Source organism: Myxine glutinosa, chromosome 5 (genome assembly GCF_964187855.1).
Source record: "Myxine glutinosa chromosome 5, kmMyxGlut1.1, whole genome shotgun sequence".
In the NCBI taxonomy this organism is placed as follows: domain Eukaryota; kingdom Metazoa; phylum Chordata; class Myxini; order Myxiniformes; family Myxinidae; genus Myxine; species Myxine glutinosa.
The window spans coordinates 73,666,459-73,683,173 of NC_136265.1; positions in this window are offsets into that span (position 1 = coordinate 73,666,459).

Sequence of the window (16,715 nt, forward strand, 5' to 3'; positions counted from 1 at the left end):
CTTCGGAATCAACCTCAAAACCCGTCACGCAGTTTTATCTGTCACAGCGATAACCACTCTGTCACAGGAATCCCTTTCCCGGGAAAACCAAAGTTCGCTCGTGACCCACGTTCGCCAGCGTCTCCTTGAGACCTCAAAGCAGCTCGGCTTTTTCTTCCCGACCTCTTTTTGCCGCGCTTTTTTTGCTTCCTCTTCTTCCGGTTTCTCCCGATCCGGTTTCCGGTTTCTTTTAAAACACTAATTTTCCACCTTTTGAAAACATTTATCTCCATTTCACTCAAACTATACCAAGAATAGTACATGGAACCAAAAATGCTTACAGTGGATGAAAACCACAACGACGGAAGTGACGAGTCCGTAACACTTGGGATGGGAAAGTCAAGTCCGTAGTTATTCTGAGGGATACTGGGGCAGCCCAGTCGTTTATGTTGTCTAACATTTTACCATTGACTTTGAGTAGTTCGGGGAAAGCGAGTGCCTTAATCCAGGGCATTGCAGGTCGTTATGTCCCAGTCCCCTTACATAGGGTGAACTTGAAGTCTGATTTGGTCACAGGACCCGTGATGGTAGGAATAGTCCCCACTCTCCCCATAGAGGGTATTAGTTTCATATTGGGAAATGATTTGGCTGGCAATAGGTTTTGTGTTTCCAGAGTAGTGAAAGAGAGTTTCCTCGAAGAGACGGAGAACCCTAACCTTCCAGACTATGTAGGTACTTTCCGGGAGAGACTTACCACCGCCTGCAATGTCGCCAAGGAATAGTTGAAAGTATCTCAGCGCGTAATGAAGACCCGTTTTGACCTGAATACGACAGCTCGTAATTTTAGGCCTGGAGACAAAGTGCTAGTTTCACTACCTCTGCCTGGGGAGCCACTATTGGCGAAGTTTAGCGGTCCCTACTTGGTCGAAAAAAAGCTGAGTGAGGTGAACTACATGGTGCGGACCCATGACAGATGGAAACCCCACTGGGTGTGCCACATTAATATGCTTAAAAGGTACTATGGGTGTGAGGCTGACCTCAGCCGGCCAGTTGGTAGGTCATATAAAGCATCAAGATATTGACCAGTGAATTAGACAGCATTGCTCTACAAGCACCTGATAGGGAACCGATGGGGGATTTTAGTACAACCGTACCCCTTGAAGATTGTACATATTTCGGGTCGAGATAATGTCATTGCAGATGCTCTATCTCGAGCTTAAGATTTTTTTTTTTTCATGCCCCTGCATAGTAGCTATGATGCCTGGTAAATGTCACAATGAGAGGTGGCTGTTTGTTTATTGCACTGTTTATGCTGGGTTTAGACTAACCTGCCTTTGTAGAAGAAAACTTTTCTTGGGTAAAGTTTTCTTCTCGAAGGGGGGGGGGGGGGGGGGTGTTACGGTCTGTGACCTTTTTCTTCTTCCTACCCCCCCACCCCCCTGGGAGTTTGACCAAGTGGTTTGGTCCATGTGTATAAAGCCTATGATTGGCTGTGGGGCAGGGGAGTGGCCAGGAAGGTGATTCAGAGGAGTGAATGGCCATTTTGGAGGAGGGCTTATGGCAGAGTGCTTTTTCGGCGGTTGTAGTGTCCGGCTGCAATCTCTCCACCTGAAGGGTGACGTTGATCGAACTCTTGCTGCCTACCACTGGGGCCTGCCTTGTGGCCTACTTGTGGACTTGCCTACTCCTACCCTCTACCACTGGGCCTGCCCTGAGGCCTACTGTTGGGCCTGCTTTGGGGCCTACTGTTGGGCCTGCCATGGGGCCTACTGTTGGGCCTAACCTGGGGCCTACTGTTGGGCCTGCCTTGGGGCCTACTCTTGGACCGGCCTACTCTTGGACCGGCCTACTCTTGGACCGGCCTACTCTTGGACCGGCCTACTCTTGGACCTGCCTACTCTTGGACCTGCCTATTCTTGGACCGGCCTACTCTTGGACCGGCCTACTCTTGGACCGGCCTACTCTTGGACCGGCCTACTCTTGGACCGGCCTACTCTTGGACCGGCCTACTCTTGGACCGGCCTACTCTTGGACCGGCCTACTCTTGGACCGGCCTACTCTTGGACCGGCCTACTCTTGGACCGGCCTACTCTTGGACCGGCCTACTCTTAGACCGGCCCATTCATGGACCGGCCTATTCATGGACCGGTCTACTCTTGGACCGGTCTACTCTTGGACCGGTCTACTCTTGGACCGGTCTACTCTTGGACCGGTCTACTCTTGGACCGGTCTACTCTTGGACCGGTCGACTCTTGGACCTGCCGACTCTTGGACCTGCCGACTCTTGGACCTGCCTACTCTTGGACCTGCCTACTCTTGGACCTGCCTACTCTTGGACCGGCCTACTCTTGGACCGGCCTACTCTTGGACCGGCCTACTCTTGGACCGGCCTACTCTTGGACCGGCCTACTCTTGGACCGGCCTACTCTTGGACCGGCCTACTCTTGGACCGGCCTACTCTTGGACCGGCCTACTCTTGGACCGGCCTACTCTTGGACCGGCCTACTCTTGGACCGGCCTACTCTTGGACCGGCCTACTCTTGGACCGGCCTACTCTTGGACCGGCCTACTCTTGGACCGGCCTACTCTTGGACCGGCCTACTCTTGGACCTGCCTACTCTCGGACCGGCCTACTCTCGGACCGGCCTACACTCGGACCGGCCTACACTCGGACCGGCCTACACTCGGACCGGCCTACACTCGGACCGGCCTACACTCGGACCGGCCTACACTCGGACCGGCCTACACTCGGACCGGCCTACACTCGGACTGGCCTATTCAAGATTTTCCCTCTTTTCTCCCTTCTTGGTTTCATGTGCAGGAAGAGATTTTCGTGTGATAATCCATAAATATAGACAGTGTGATTGAAGGCTTGGCTTGGTGTGCTTCAGGCCGTAACAATGGAAAATATCCTGTTAAGTCACAACAACAGCAACACCAAAACAGCAACAACAACAGGAGGGATAAAAGAACATTGGCAGTTTGAGAACGGCAGAAGAAGAAGAAACGGAGACAATGAGGAGGAGAAGGCAACGACACTTCTGAGCTGTCACGCTCATTTTCAAAAAGTGCAAATCATTTTTAAACTGACATAACCAGTAAAGGAGGAACCGTGGATCTTCTGCATGCGAACCTGGGCCGGGTTTAGTGACTCGCCTATTCCCTGAAAACGATAGACCAACTTCGACCCACTGTGTGTTGGTCTATGGAGACAGCTTGGCTTCTTATATTATACCTGGTGAGGTAGTCTTGTCTGAACGCCTTCTACTCATGGAATCTACCTGTCGGCCATTGCACGGTTGTTATCTAAGTGACCTTTTCAAACCTTGTATACCTTCATTGGCACCATTTTGGGTTATTTACATGCCATTTCTGAGAAGGCACGTGGCTGATTGACCCGTGCATAACTTCGGAACATATTCGTCCCTCCAATCTCTCCTCTTCCACAAGTAATGAAACGGAAAATCAAATACTGCATTGGAGTCATTAGAAGGAACCAGAAGAAATAAAAAGCAAAGTTGGAGTCATCAGGAGGAACCTGGATAAGATTTGGGTTTCAGCCCATACTCCACAACGCTCAAACCCATCGTGGATCTTCAGTATGTCGTTCGTGGATCTTCTCCAGTGCCCTGAGGTCGACATGTAATTGCTATGTTGTATGTACTCCCGATCCGTGTTTCCTTCATTGTAAAAACTACCAAGTCAACAGTTAAAAGGATTTTGAGACGATAGGTGCTATGGCCTTTGCAAGATCGATGGAGACAGCGATCTGTTGGCTTATACACCGCCAAAATAGCTTTGTGGAATTCTCTCATGTCGAGATTAAACCCACGTCGTTTGAACTTTGGCTGAGGTCATTATTTACTTTTATTGATCCAAAATGGCCGATAAAAAAGTACTTTCCAGCGAGTCCTTGGTCTCTGACCGATTTTTAATCTGTTTATCTGTCTGTGAGCGTGACATCCCAAAAGGTTATGACGGATACAGAAGAAATTTGGTGTATCACAATAAATCAACGAATGATTAGATTTTGGTGAATATCTGGATCCGAACCAATAATTTTTTAAAGTGATTGTTCACCATTGAGTGATGCGACTGTATGTAACTTGATATTTCAAGAAGTTGTGGATGGATTATGACAAAACTTGGTGGATAAGTTGGGTCGGTGACAAGAACAAGCCGATTAGATTTGGGTTCAGGTCTGGATACAGATCCAGTGTATCAGTGGTATACAAACCCATAAACTGTTCAGCCTGGTGGAGGTATGCGCTCTACCAAGTGCCGTTCTAGTTTTTGTTGTTTTCTTCGTTAATAATTTATGCACGTGAATTTTTTGACCGCTCTTGGAGATGTAATCTAATCTAGGCTGTCGACCGCAATGATGACTCCTCCTTTGCCCGTTACAGATAACAACCAGCACAGGAGAGGTCATGATCAGGTACCTGCTCCGCATGGGAAACGTAGCACTCGACGTCGCAAGGCAAATACCCACACCTGAGGGCCTGTAATCCAAGCACGAGTAGCCTAATGGTGCTGTCAGGCTGCGCCACACGACACCCGGGCGTTCCTGGAGTTCCGGCAGGACTCCACGATGTCGACGACTGCAGGTGCAGTGTGGCCTCGGTGAAGCGAACGGGACATCCAACTTTCCTATCCAGGCCTGTGGCCGTATCTGTGCGGGCTGGGGCCTCGCTGCATTTGGTTTGCGGGGCTTTAGGCATGATAGTATGCAATGATCCAGATTGTTGTGTCTCATTTGAATTACCCGATTGAATTTCACTTTTTTTTTCTTTTTTTTTTTGTCCAGCCCTGAAGGAACGGCGCTTGTGGCTATCACTTGTGGCTATCACCCACGGAGACCCATCACGGTCCCTTAAGCATGCTCATAGCTCTGCCCTCCCATTTGCTTATGTTCTGGCCTGACTTTTTTTAGGAGCAGGTGACATGTACTTGACGAAACCTAACATTGTAGCAAAAATTGAAAAACCACACTTGAAGTGATTATTTTGCATGCGCTTGTAATGCGAATGAAGCCCATGCACTGATGTTTGTACCCCGGTTGAGGTTGGTGTTTGCATGGATTGTATTGCACGTGAGGCCAAGGTTAATTTTTTTCAATGGGGAAGGGGGATAAAGGTTTTACAGTGATGTGTGATGAAAGTTTTAAGATTACACTTGTTCCCTTATAAAAGCAACCCGGACTGAAGCAAAGGTTTTTTTTTTTAGTTCTTCGTACAAACTTGTCATTTGGTTTTATGATGCTATTGTGACACTCCTTTTAAAAAATGTGTTGGTTGTTTGCTTTCAATCATTTTTTTTCTTCATTGTTTAAAGCTTTTGTTTTGTCAAGAATATTTCCAATTTGCTTCAGTAACCAGCCCTGAGAGCTGAGATTAAGCCTTGAGAAATTCAGTGAAATGTTATAATAATTTTGAGTTGACAACAAATCACGACAACCTCCATATACAGTCTTCACAAAACATACGGCTCGATCGCTCCCAGGAAAATCCAGGTGGTGTATAAGCAACATACACACTCGCGGCCTGAACATGGAGGTGTTATCAGTGTGAAGCAATCTTTTTAGTAACAGGTGCACATGTAAACACGCTGATTGAATTTGTGTTGACAACAAATCACAACAACCTCAACATATGATCTTCACAATACATATTACTCGATCACTCCTGGGAAAACCCACGCAGTATATAAGCACAAGACCTGATCGAGGCCTGAAAGCCAATTATCTGGTTTTATCTGGCATCAATTTTTCATCCAAACATATAGCCCTGTGTCCTTTCTCTAGATGAAAGATGGGGCAATGCAAAGTTTGGTCTCACTGGTTATTGCAGGGTTTGAAGGCATAAACAAACAAACGCACATTCTACTTTATATTTTAGAACAGCAAACATACCCGCAACGCCGGTTCCCTCCTCCCGCCACTTCCCCTTCCTCATCCTATGCTTACTCCCACACCACCCCTCCAAACTCCCACCCCTCCTAATTCCCACCCCTCCTAACTCCCACCCCTCCCCTATCTCCTATCCAACAGCCCCCTTCCCTCCCTCCTCAAACCACCTCCCTGCCCCCAAAACAGGTGGCTTGTGTGTTCACAAGTTATGAATTACGAGAAATTGACTGTTTAAAAGTATTGTTACTGATCGCGGTTTAGGATGTTGTTTGCCGAGCGAAGGCTCCGCGACCGAACAGTTGTTCCCCGACTCACCCGATTCACCCAGAACTTTGGCCGTATCGCACCGCAGCTGCCCAATCTGGAAAAGACTAAAACGACGAAATGCAAAGATGAAAAGGAATAAGACGAGAAGACGGACAGAAGAGTAATTGGATTTATTATACACACAAGCAAAAAGAAAGCAGTCACGTTTATTTACAACACATAAGACGCAGGTGACACAGTGCAAATACTAGCTTATACAGACTTAATTAAATACCCAGGGACAAGACACACAGAACAAACTCACACACACAAGAAGGGTGGAAAGGCAGGAGGTGGATGGCTGGAGGGAGAGGAAGGTCCAAGGGGGTCCTGCAGCACGATCGGCGCGTTTAGCAGCCGCCGTTCCTTCGCGGCCCTGCTCAAAACCGCCGTCCAGGCCCCAAGCGGCTGTTGGGTGTTGTTGCTGCTGTGGCCGCCGCTTGCTTTGCCAGGACTCTTCTGACTCGTCTGGTCCAAACCCTCAACTCAACAACACTCTTGCACGTCTCCCTGTCCAACCACTCTTTCTCTCTTGGTCCAACCACTCTTTCTCTTTCCTGGTCCAACCACTCTTTCTCTCTCTTGGTCCACTCACTCCTCACCACCGACCACCCCACGCTTCTTGCGCGCGCGCCTTTATAGCGCCTCCGGCGATCAAGCCGCCGGCCTTTAGGACACGCCCATCGGTGTGCTCACCTCGGCCCTGGTTGGTCACGCGACCCTCTGGCTCCACCCTTGATGACGACGGGCGGGCACGCCCCTCTTCCCCGACCCGAGCACATGTTCAATGGTGGTTTTGGAGGGGATGTAATTGGCAATCGAGGCTTGGCAATGACGAAAGGGGATGTGAAAGGAAATGGAGATTTTGGGGATGGGAATGAAAGGGGATCTATTCTCTTTCACTGGTGCAATGGAGTACTTCAATTAATGGGAGACACAGCCTTACCCTAAAACACAGAATAAGATATAACTATCGAACAGGGGTATTCTATTATTGGCTGACGTGTATGCTTGTGGACTAATTATGGGATGCCCTTTTACCTTTACACAGCTCCGGAGGCAGGGGGCGCAGAATAAACAATAATAATAATAATAAAGCACACAATCAAAAAAATATACAGTCGTCATATCCGCAACAGTATTAAAATATGATGATAATGTCTCATTTGCTTTTATGTAGAAGATAACATTGTTCCAAGCTCCTAATGAATGAAATAACATCGTAAATGAAAGCAGATTGCACAAAAAGGTGAAAACTAAGAAACATCGAACAATAGCACTCAAAAGATTCGGTATTCGATGAGCTCTTTATTGTACAGAAACCACTACGACCTCTTCAAAAGTAAGGCTTTTTTTGTCGGTGGAAACAAAATGGCAGATTAAGACCACTGAGGTGAACACAGGCTGACCAAGGATAAAACCTGATTTTGTTTTAATTTAATGAGCCCGTTAATTATCTTCAAAAGGGGTGTTTAAATCTACCCACACACCCAGTTTTCATTCGTGCACTCCCTTCGAGTACCCTTAGCATGCACACAAAGTTTTGGGCCGCTAGATATCATGGTTTTTTGAGTTATGGAGAAGACACGCTGACTGACAAACAAACTTTATTACACTAGCAAAGGTACTGGGCGTTGCCGGGCAATGCATTGTCGCTTTGCTGGCAGCAATGTTGAGAGGAGAGGGGGAGGATTGGACCGGCAAGGCCTCAAAATACAAATTCTACAATATCAAGGTGTGTAATCCCTCAAAAGCTTGGTTTCCCCAAAACCTGTTTTAGCGCAAAGGCAACACTAACAACATCATTTGCATCTATTTGTAAAATCACATGTAACATTGATAAAACCATGCAGGAAACATGTAATCTTGCCTGCACGTGTGTCGCATTATTCCTTTTGCCTGCAGAGTGCACAGAATAATGGGATTTCATTTTATAACATGTTTTTCACCAGATTTGTTTTAATTTTGTGTGGAGCACCTTAATGAACCTTTAAAAATGCAAATACAAGTCGAATATACCCCATGGCGAAGCAGTCCCGAAAGGGGACAAAGCGCAAAACCGTGGTAAAATGTATAGCATGTAGTACCCCTTTAAAAGCTATTCACAGCCTCACTGCGGTTATTTTAAAATAAATTTGAATTGTTCTCAAATTTTACAGAATTAATAGACTTTAGTGACGAGCAGAAATCAAATTGAAGTTAATATGAGCATATGCAAAAACAGAAGAAGAAGAAATAAGCACCGTTTATTGTATCACCATGGCTTGCAAAAACAGTGCACTAAAGTGCACTCCTGTTAATATTCAAAAAAGGTGTTTACATTTACCCAAACATCCAATTTTCATTCATGAACTCCCTCAGAGTTCCCTTCGTGTGCATGTAAAGTTTGGGGCTGCCAGGTTTAATGGTTTTTGAGTTATGGCAGAGACGCACACACTACGCCTTTTATTATAGAGGTGTCAATCTGTAATCTGGTCCCATCTGATTACTTGCACTGGTGACAGGATCGCAGGTTCAAATCCCACGTACAGTTTGCATTTGGATCCGCTGGCTCATGTAAACCTACAGCTATATCTCCTCGTCCTCGATTTGAGAGCGCAACGTCCTCCAGGTGTTTTTTGACATGACTGAGAAAGAAATGCAAATTCAGAACTTGAGTAACAAGGTTAACATGAGGCTTTTGGTCTTTGCAACAGAGAAGCCAGGTAGGGATCTGGAGAGGGCAGACAAGGTGGTATAAAAATGTTACCGCATGTGTATGGTTGGGAGAGCAAACGGTCTGGTTTTTCTCAGGTTTTACTAAAAACCAGATTATTTTGCTTACAACCTTGTGCTGTATGTACAGGCCGCAGCTCACTCCCTGTAAGCACATTCACACAAATGGTCACCTGGATGTCAAAAGAGTAACCATTATTTATCAATATTCAGGTAAAATAAATCTGCAAAAGTCAAGTTAGTCTGGGATCCAGTCACCAAAATTTGAGAGAACCTGACATGGCATGTTATACTCTTTGTTTGTGTTTTTTCTATTAATTTGGACATTAAGGTCCGCTGAATGAGAGGTCTGCTCTGCCGGAAACCTTGCGAAAAAAAGTTGTGGCCATTTTTGTATATGCCTTAAAAAATGGTCTTACAATGCATGTTGTTGTTGTTGTTGTTGTTGTTTTGTATATGCGCCCTTTATTTTTTGACCGAAAAATGTGAAAAATGTTTTTTTTCCTTAAAATCCCCAGTGGGTTGTGTAGGGTGTTTCCCACACATAGACTTTACTTGGGCGGGCCGGGCCGCCCAGGTATATTAACGGCCACCCAAGTAAAAAAATAAAAATATAATAAAATGTTTTAATAAATAAAAATAAAAATTAAGCCATCCGTCCGAGAGAACGACGCGACCCGCGACACCTGCGATTGATTAACTAGTCCAGCGGACAATCTCCCCTCGCTCTACCCCTCCCCCCTCCCCTACTGACAATTGCGCGCTCTGCAGAGATCAAAACACAGAGAGAGAGAGAGCGAGAGGGTTCTCTGGACAGCTTTTCAAGACGCGGACACTGTGGATATTTTGGATGGATATAGCACGGACGAGGTAAAGCAACTCCTTTTCTCCTTATTGTGTAATTGTTTTCTTGACTTTTTCATAGTAGCTTGAATTCTATGAAAGCAAGCGGCAACTATGCTGCGTTACCAAAAAAAAGCTTGGTAGACCTGTATGCGAGCTAGGTAGGCAGGCACACGTGTTTGTCCAAGGCTAACGTTCGACTGTATTCAGAACACATGCGCAACAACATGCAGCAAAGTTGTACTGGCTAAATATGATCAGCTAATTTTTCACCAGAATGCAGGAAAATAAGTGTTTGACGCTCAAAATTTTCTGGGGGACGACCGCCAGACCCCCCGCTAAAATTCGCCCTCCCCCCCCCCCCCCAATATGCTACCACCACAAGTATATTTCAGACCTGTGGGAAACACTGGCTGTCAATAAATGCATCCCAGATACACAGAACACGTGTTGACAACATCAAGTTGAGAAATACACTTACAAAACCTTTCCAAATGATTTAGAATCATTTTTATGCAAAAGCGCCCCCGATATGTTTTCATTTTTTCATTATTTTCATCTTGCGAAAAAAAATTGTGGCCATTTTTGTATATGCACCCTTTATTTTTTGACCGAAACATGTGATTTTTTTTTTCTTTTTCTGCTGCAGGACCTGAAGACCCTGCAGGACCTGCAGCCTGAATCATGGAGCCTGAGTTCTCAACCAAGCAGCTGAAGAGAAAGTGGCCCGATACCAACTATACCGCTTGCCTAATATGTCAGAAGACAGACAGTAACGCTGGTCCTCTTCAGAAACTGACAGATCAAGGCTGTCCTGCACTCCTACAGTCACGTGAAAAAGTAAGTACACCCCATGTAAAGTTTTGACTTTTTCAACATATTTCAACATACAGCTATTTGATCTTCATTTCAACAATATTGATAGATAAAGGTGATTTAATATAACAAATATCATGAAACATTTACATTTTGTAGTCCATTGTATAATTTAAATAAACATAAATGCAAATTTCGCATGTGGAAAAAGTAAGTACACCCTTGGCTCTAACAGGTGGTATTGCCCCCTTTGGCAGAAACAACCTCAAGGAGGCGTTTCTTGTAACTGTCTAGCAGTCTCTGACATCGACTGGGAGAAATTTTTGCCCACTCCTCCATGCAGAATTCTTTCAGCTGTGCGATGTTTGAGGGGTTTCTTGCATGCACAGCTCGTTTCAAATCCCCCCCACAACATCTCGATGGGATTTAGATCCGGGCTTTGACTTGGCCATTCCAGAACCCTCCATTTCTTTCTTTTCAGCCATTCCTTGGTGGATTTACAGGTATATTTAGGGTCATTGTCATGTTGCAAGGTGCACCTTCGGTTGAGCTTCAACTTTCCGACAGATGGCCTCACATTATCCTCAAGCACCCTCTGGTACAATGAAGAATTCATAGTGGATTCCATGATGGTGAGCTGCCCAGGCCCTGATGCAGCAAAGCTGCCCCAACCATAATATTTCCACCACCATGCTTTACAGTTGGTTTCAGGTTCTTGTTGTCAAATGCTGTCTTTGGTTTTCGCCAAACATGTCTTCTGGTACTGTGGCCAAATAGCTCTACCTTTGACTCATCTGTCCAGAGCACATTGCTCAAGAAGTGCTGGTCTTTGCCTCGGTGTTCATTGGCAAACTTTAGTCTTGCCCTGATGTTCTTTCTGGACAGCGAAGGTTTCCTCCTGGCACACCTCCCATGTAGATCAAATTTGTGCAGCCTCTTTCTAATGGTAGACTCGTGCACTTTGACATCAACAGTGGCAAGAGCTACCTGTAGGCCCCATGGACATACTGGGGGTTCTTAGAGACTTCTTTCAGCATCTTGCGGTCTGCTCTCGGGCTGAACTTGCTGGGGCGGCCTGGCCTGAACAAGTTGGCAGTTGTTTGGAATCTTCTCCACTTGTAGATGATCTTCCGGACAGTCTAATAATTGATTTCAAATTGTTTGGAGATCTTTTTAAATCCCTTCCCAGACTCGTAGGCATCTATAACCTTCTTTCTGAAGGCCTCAGAGAGCTCTTTTGATCTAGACATGGTGACGCCGCACACTTCAACAACAAAGAGCAAACCAAACTAAATGTCTGAAGTTGAAATAAGACAGGTTCCTCCAAGATCCTCTCTAACGATGTTCTAATCATTTGCACCTGAGCTGGTGCACCTGATTCTAATTTTAGGTATTTGAAGTAGTGATAAATGTAGGGGTGTACTTACTTTTTCCACAAGCGAAATTTGCATTGATGTTTATTTTAATTATACAATGGACTACAAAATGTAAATGTTTCATGATATTTGTTATATTATATCACCTTTATCTATCAATATTGTTGAAATGAAGATCAAATAGCTGTATGCTGAAATACAGACTTGGCATTTAATATGGAATATATATTTTTTCTTGACTTGGGTTTACTATCTGAACTCTGTATATCAATCTCGTGAGTTTCTTTTACGCTTCGGTGATTTCTTTGTTAAAAGAACCATGTCACTGATTGTCTGTCCCAGCAAGAAGTCAATAACAGGATTATATCACAGGTGGCGTGACAAAATGTACGGACAGGTACATTTGACGATTGGCTTCACAATCGGGTATATAAGGGTTGTTGCGTTCTGTATTTGTGGAAAACAACTGCTGCACGTCTACAAAAGTTATTGCCGCTTCCCCTGGAGATGGTCCGTCAACTCGACAATGCCGTTTGTCATTTAGTGCTGGCTTTACGAAATTCCGGCATGAAACAGCGTGCTATTGCTCAGCAGTATGGCAACACTCAAGGTCAGGTATCAAAGATCCTGAAACGAAATGCTCAGAGGGGTGTCCCTACTCCAATACCGAGGTCAGGACGTCCCCGCAGAACCACAAGGAGGGATGATCGCCAGCTGCACCGGTTAGTCCGCAATGGCCGTACCAAGTCAGCTAATCGGCTTCGGGGTGAGTGGCAGCAACTGACAAGTGTGCCTGTATCCAGAAGGCTTGTCAACCAACGACTGGTTCAAGCAGGCTATCGTGCCAGGCGTCCCCTGAGAAAGCCACGTCTGACCAGACAACACCGCCAGCGTCGATTGCAGTGGGCCAGAGAGCACCGTCAATGGCAGCCAGGACACTGGAATCACGTGATCTTCAGTGACAAGTCTAGGTTTCTGGTCTATCTTCAATTTGGCCGCGTCCGAGTGCGCAGACAAGTGCATGAAGCCAACAACGAAGATTGTATAGTGCCAAGAGTCCATGGTGGAGGTGGTGGGGTGACCCTTTTGGCTGCTTTTCATGCAGGGGGCAAAACTGACCTGGTTGTTCTGAATGGAAACCTGAACCAGTTCAAGCACAGGGCCATTCTGAAAGAAACATTGCTTCCATTTGTTCGTGCAGCCTATCGAGGAAACTTTGTCTTCCAAGATGACAATGCACGGCCTCATCATGCTCGCATGATACAACACTTTCTTGCTGACCGTGGTGTAGAGCATATGGAGTGGCCTGCCATGTCCCCGGATATGAATCCGAAAGAGAACTTGTGGGCGGAATTAACGCGTCAAATCGACAACTTGGACCAGCAGCCTGCCTCTGTGCGTGAATTGCAGCAGGCTATTGTAACTGCATGGCAAGCGATTCCTGTCCAAACCTTGGCAAATCTCGTGAACAGCATGCCTCAATGTGTACGTGCTCTCCTGAATGCTCGTGGGGGTTACACGAAGTACTGAACTGTAATTTTACGGTCTGTAATCCCAGTCGTAATTTAACTTTTGTTTTTGTTAAAAAAAAATTGGGGCTAATGTGCAAAATAAAGAGATACTTCTGGAAAACGCACAGAGGTTTAACACAGTACTGTCCATGAAATGAGTTCCATATCAGTTTACATCACTTTCAAGGATCAATTTACTTGCTTCGAAATGTCAAATGTGGTTTTTGTTTCTTTTAAAGGTCACATTAACAAAATCTAGAATAATTTCAACATAACTCCAATGAACTTTTGGTTCTAAGTCATCTTGAAAAGTAAGTTCACCCCCACAAAAAATATATTCCATATTAAATGCCAAGTCTGTATGTTGAAAAAGTCAAAACTTTACATGGGGTGTACTTACTTTTTCACGTGACTGTATATGCTGTAAACAACAGAAAGGACGATGTCTCATTCAGACTTGAGAATGAGCTGGAACCTCAATGTGACTTTCTGGGAAGGAATCTTGTGTGGCACGCACAGTGTCGCGCCAAGTACACAAATCGCAAAACTGTTGATGAGAATTTTTTTTTTTGCAAAGCAAGAAGGCAATTCATCTGAAGCAGGACTCTCCACTGAGCCAAACAGCAGTGCTCCAAAAACACGGTTTTCAATGCGACAGCCCATCAAATACAAGGAAGAATGCTTCATTTGTGGCAGAGTTTGCACTACCAAGGGGGATAGATCCCTCCTTTTGATCGCCACTTATATGATAGAATTCAGTCTGGAAAAAAGCAAACAAACTTGAAGATGAGGATATGCTACGGAAGATTCGTGGTCCTGATGGAAACAAGTGCACTAATATGATTGCTGACGACTTCCAGTACCACAGGGACTGCATGAACTTCTACCTGACAGACGTGTTCATAAACAGGAAAAGAAAAGTACTAACAATTCAATATGATGCTGCACTGACCCAACTGGTATCTCGCATAGATGAGCCCCTTTTCAGAGATGGTGCCATATTCTTCGTTAACGCTTTGAGGGATGAATTCCGTAAATGCCTGGAAAACCATGGAGTTGACAATGTTAACTCATACAGATCTCAGTCCTTGGTAGCCCGCCTTAAAAGGCACTATGAAGTAGATGGCAACTGAAAGATAATGGTTGTGCCACAGAAAGGATGCTCTAGCCTGGTTTGCTCTGGAGAATTGAACATTGGCTGCATGCTCACCAAGTTGAAGGAACTAAAGGAGACAGCTGAAGAGGCAGAGTATGAAGAAGAAAGTGACGATGAGGTGACACCTGATGATACCAGTCTCCTCCTACAACACTGCAAAGAGAATACGGATGGAACTCCAGGACCAACGTATGGCAGCGAAGCAGGCACTGAAGGCTGCAAGAGAAGCCAGATCATCTTCAGCCATTGGAAGTCAGCAGATGCTTGGAAGTGACCGAAGACCCGTCACTGCAGCTGGAGATATCATACTTGGTCATTGCGGAGTGAACTGCAACCTGTACAACCACCTGGCATGGTTAACAGATGCATCCCCAGAAGTGGGTGGGGACGGCCGAGTGAAAGTCAGTCCCAAGCAGCACGAACAAGTTCTCAACCTTGCCCAGGATGTCTGCCCAACAGTTGCAGGGATCCCAACACCAAAACACATTGGAACAGCATTGCACATCTTCAAGGAAACCAGAAGCAAGGCGACTGTGACACTCCTAAACAGATTTTTTCACGTAAGGGTAATAAAATCACCACAGATCCATTGATTTTGGTTTGACTTTCAGAATGTTTAATGTGGAATGACTAATGTTTGGTGAAAAGAATGACACATTGGCTGATGTCATAACTCAGGGCATAGTTGATTAGTAATGAAGTAAAGATGAAAAGAATGAAAAAATGCAAAAAACAATCAGGGGTGCTTTTGCATAAATATGATTCTAAATCATTTGGAAAGGTTTTGTAAGTGTATTTTTCAACTTGTCAACACGTGTTCTGTGTATCTGGGATGCATTTATTGACAGCCTACACAACCCAGAGGATTTTAAGAAAGTCACATTTTTCGGTCAAAAAATAAAGGGCGCATATACAAAACATGCATTTTAAGACCATTTTTAAGGCATATACAAAAATGGCCACAAATTTTTTTCGCAAGGTTTCCGGCAGAGCAGACCTCTCATTTAGCGGACCTTAATGTCCAAATTAATAGAAAAAACACAAACAAAAAGTATAGCATGCCATGTCGGGTCCAACCCATTTTATTGAGCTTTTGAGCCTGTGGATCCCAGACTAAGAAATTGTCCATGAACCTGCAATAGACATGTCCCAGGGATCGTTGTAGTAATTTAGACCCATCGCAGTACGATTGTTCTCAACTATTCGAACAGTCGTCCGCCATCATGCGTGTGCTGCACATGGCTGATAGGATAGCCAAGAGGTACACTCACCTGGGTTCGAATCCACACCCAGGTATAAACCTTACACCAGCGCTGTGTCCCAGGAGTGATGCCATGTGCAGTTTGGAACAGAAGTGCTTGTGGTAGATTGTCAGGTGACGTTACATTGAGAGAACCTCCAGCATAAACCTCTTACCCATCTAATTCAAACAAATGTATACAAGATGGCTGCAGCTAAGAATTTTAGCTCAGAGGCTCGAACTTTTATTTAATTAAAAAAAAACAAAAAAAAAAAACATAACAGCAACCTGATGGGTTTGTGTGGAAGAGAAATTATATTGAAAAAATATATATATATATTCAGGCTTAAAATGACAGGTACTACATGACCAGTTGGAAGACCCCATGGTCCACATGATTACATCCTTGACAGGAATGAATCAACGAATCAAAACAAATTCATTGAGCAATAATTTTATTTCCACCACTGGACAAACCAGGAAATGCAATCAATTCAATGTGAAGCTGAAAAAACATTTACAAAATGTGAAATCACCTGCGGACATTCAACACTTATTTGCTTTGTTTACCCTGAGGCTTCGTACCGGTTGAGGATTTACAAACATCACAGGAGCGATCGGAATCGTGGTCCTGGTGCTTCGCCTCCACCACCTGGTTTAATGGAGTTTTCTGCATAATGGAGTCGAACCCCGATTTTAAAGATTCGACAACACCGGTTAAACGGACACGACCGCTCTCTGCAACAACCTGGATCCCGGCAGAACTCTTCCTGAACACCTCTCGCCCGGTCTTGCTCGACACAGCAACGAGTCGCCGGTAAAGGTCAAGGGACGAGGAGCTTGGTACGACAACCTTCTCTTCATC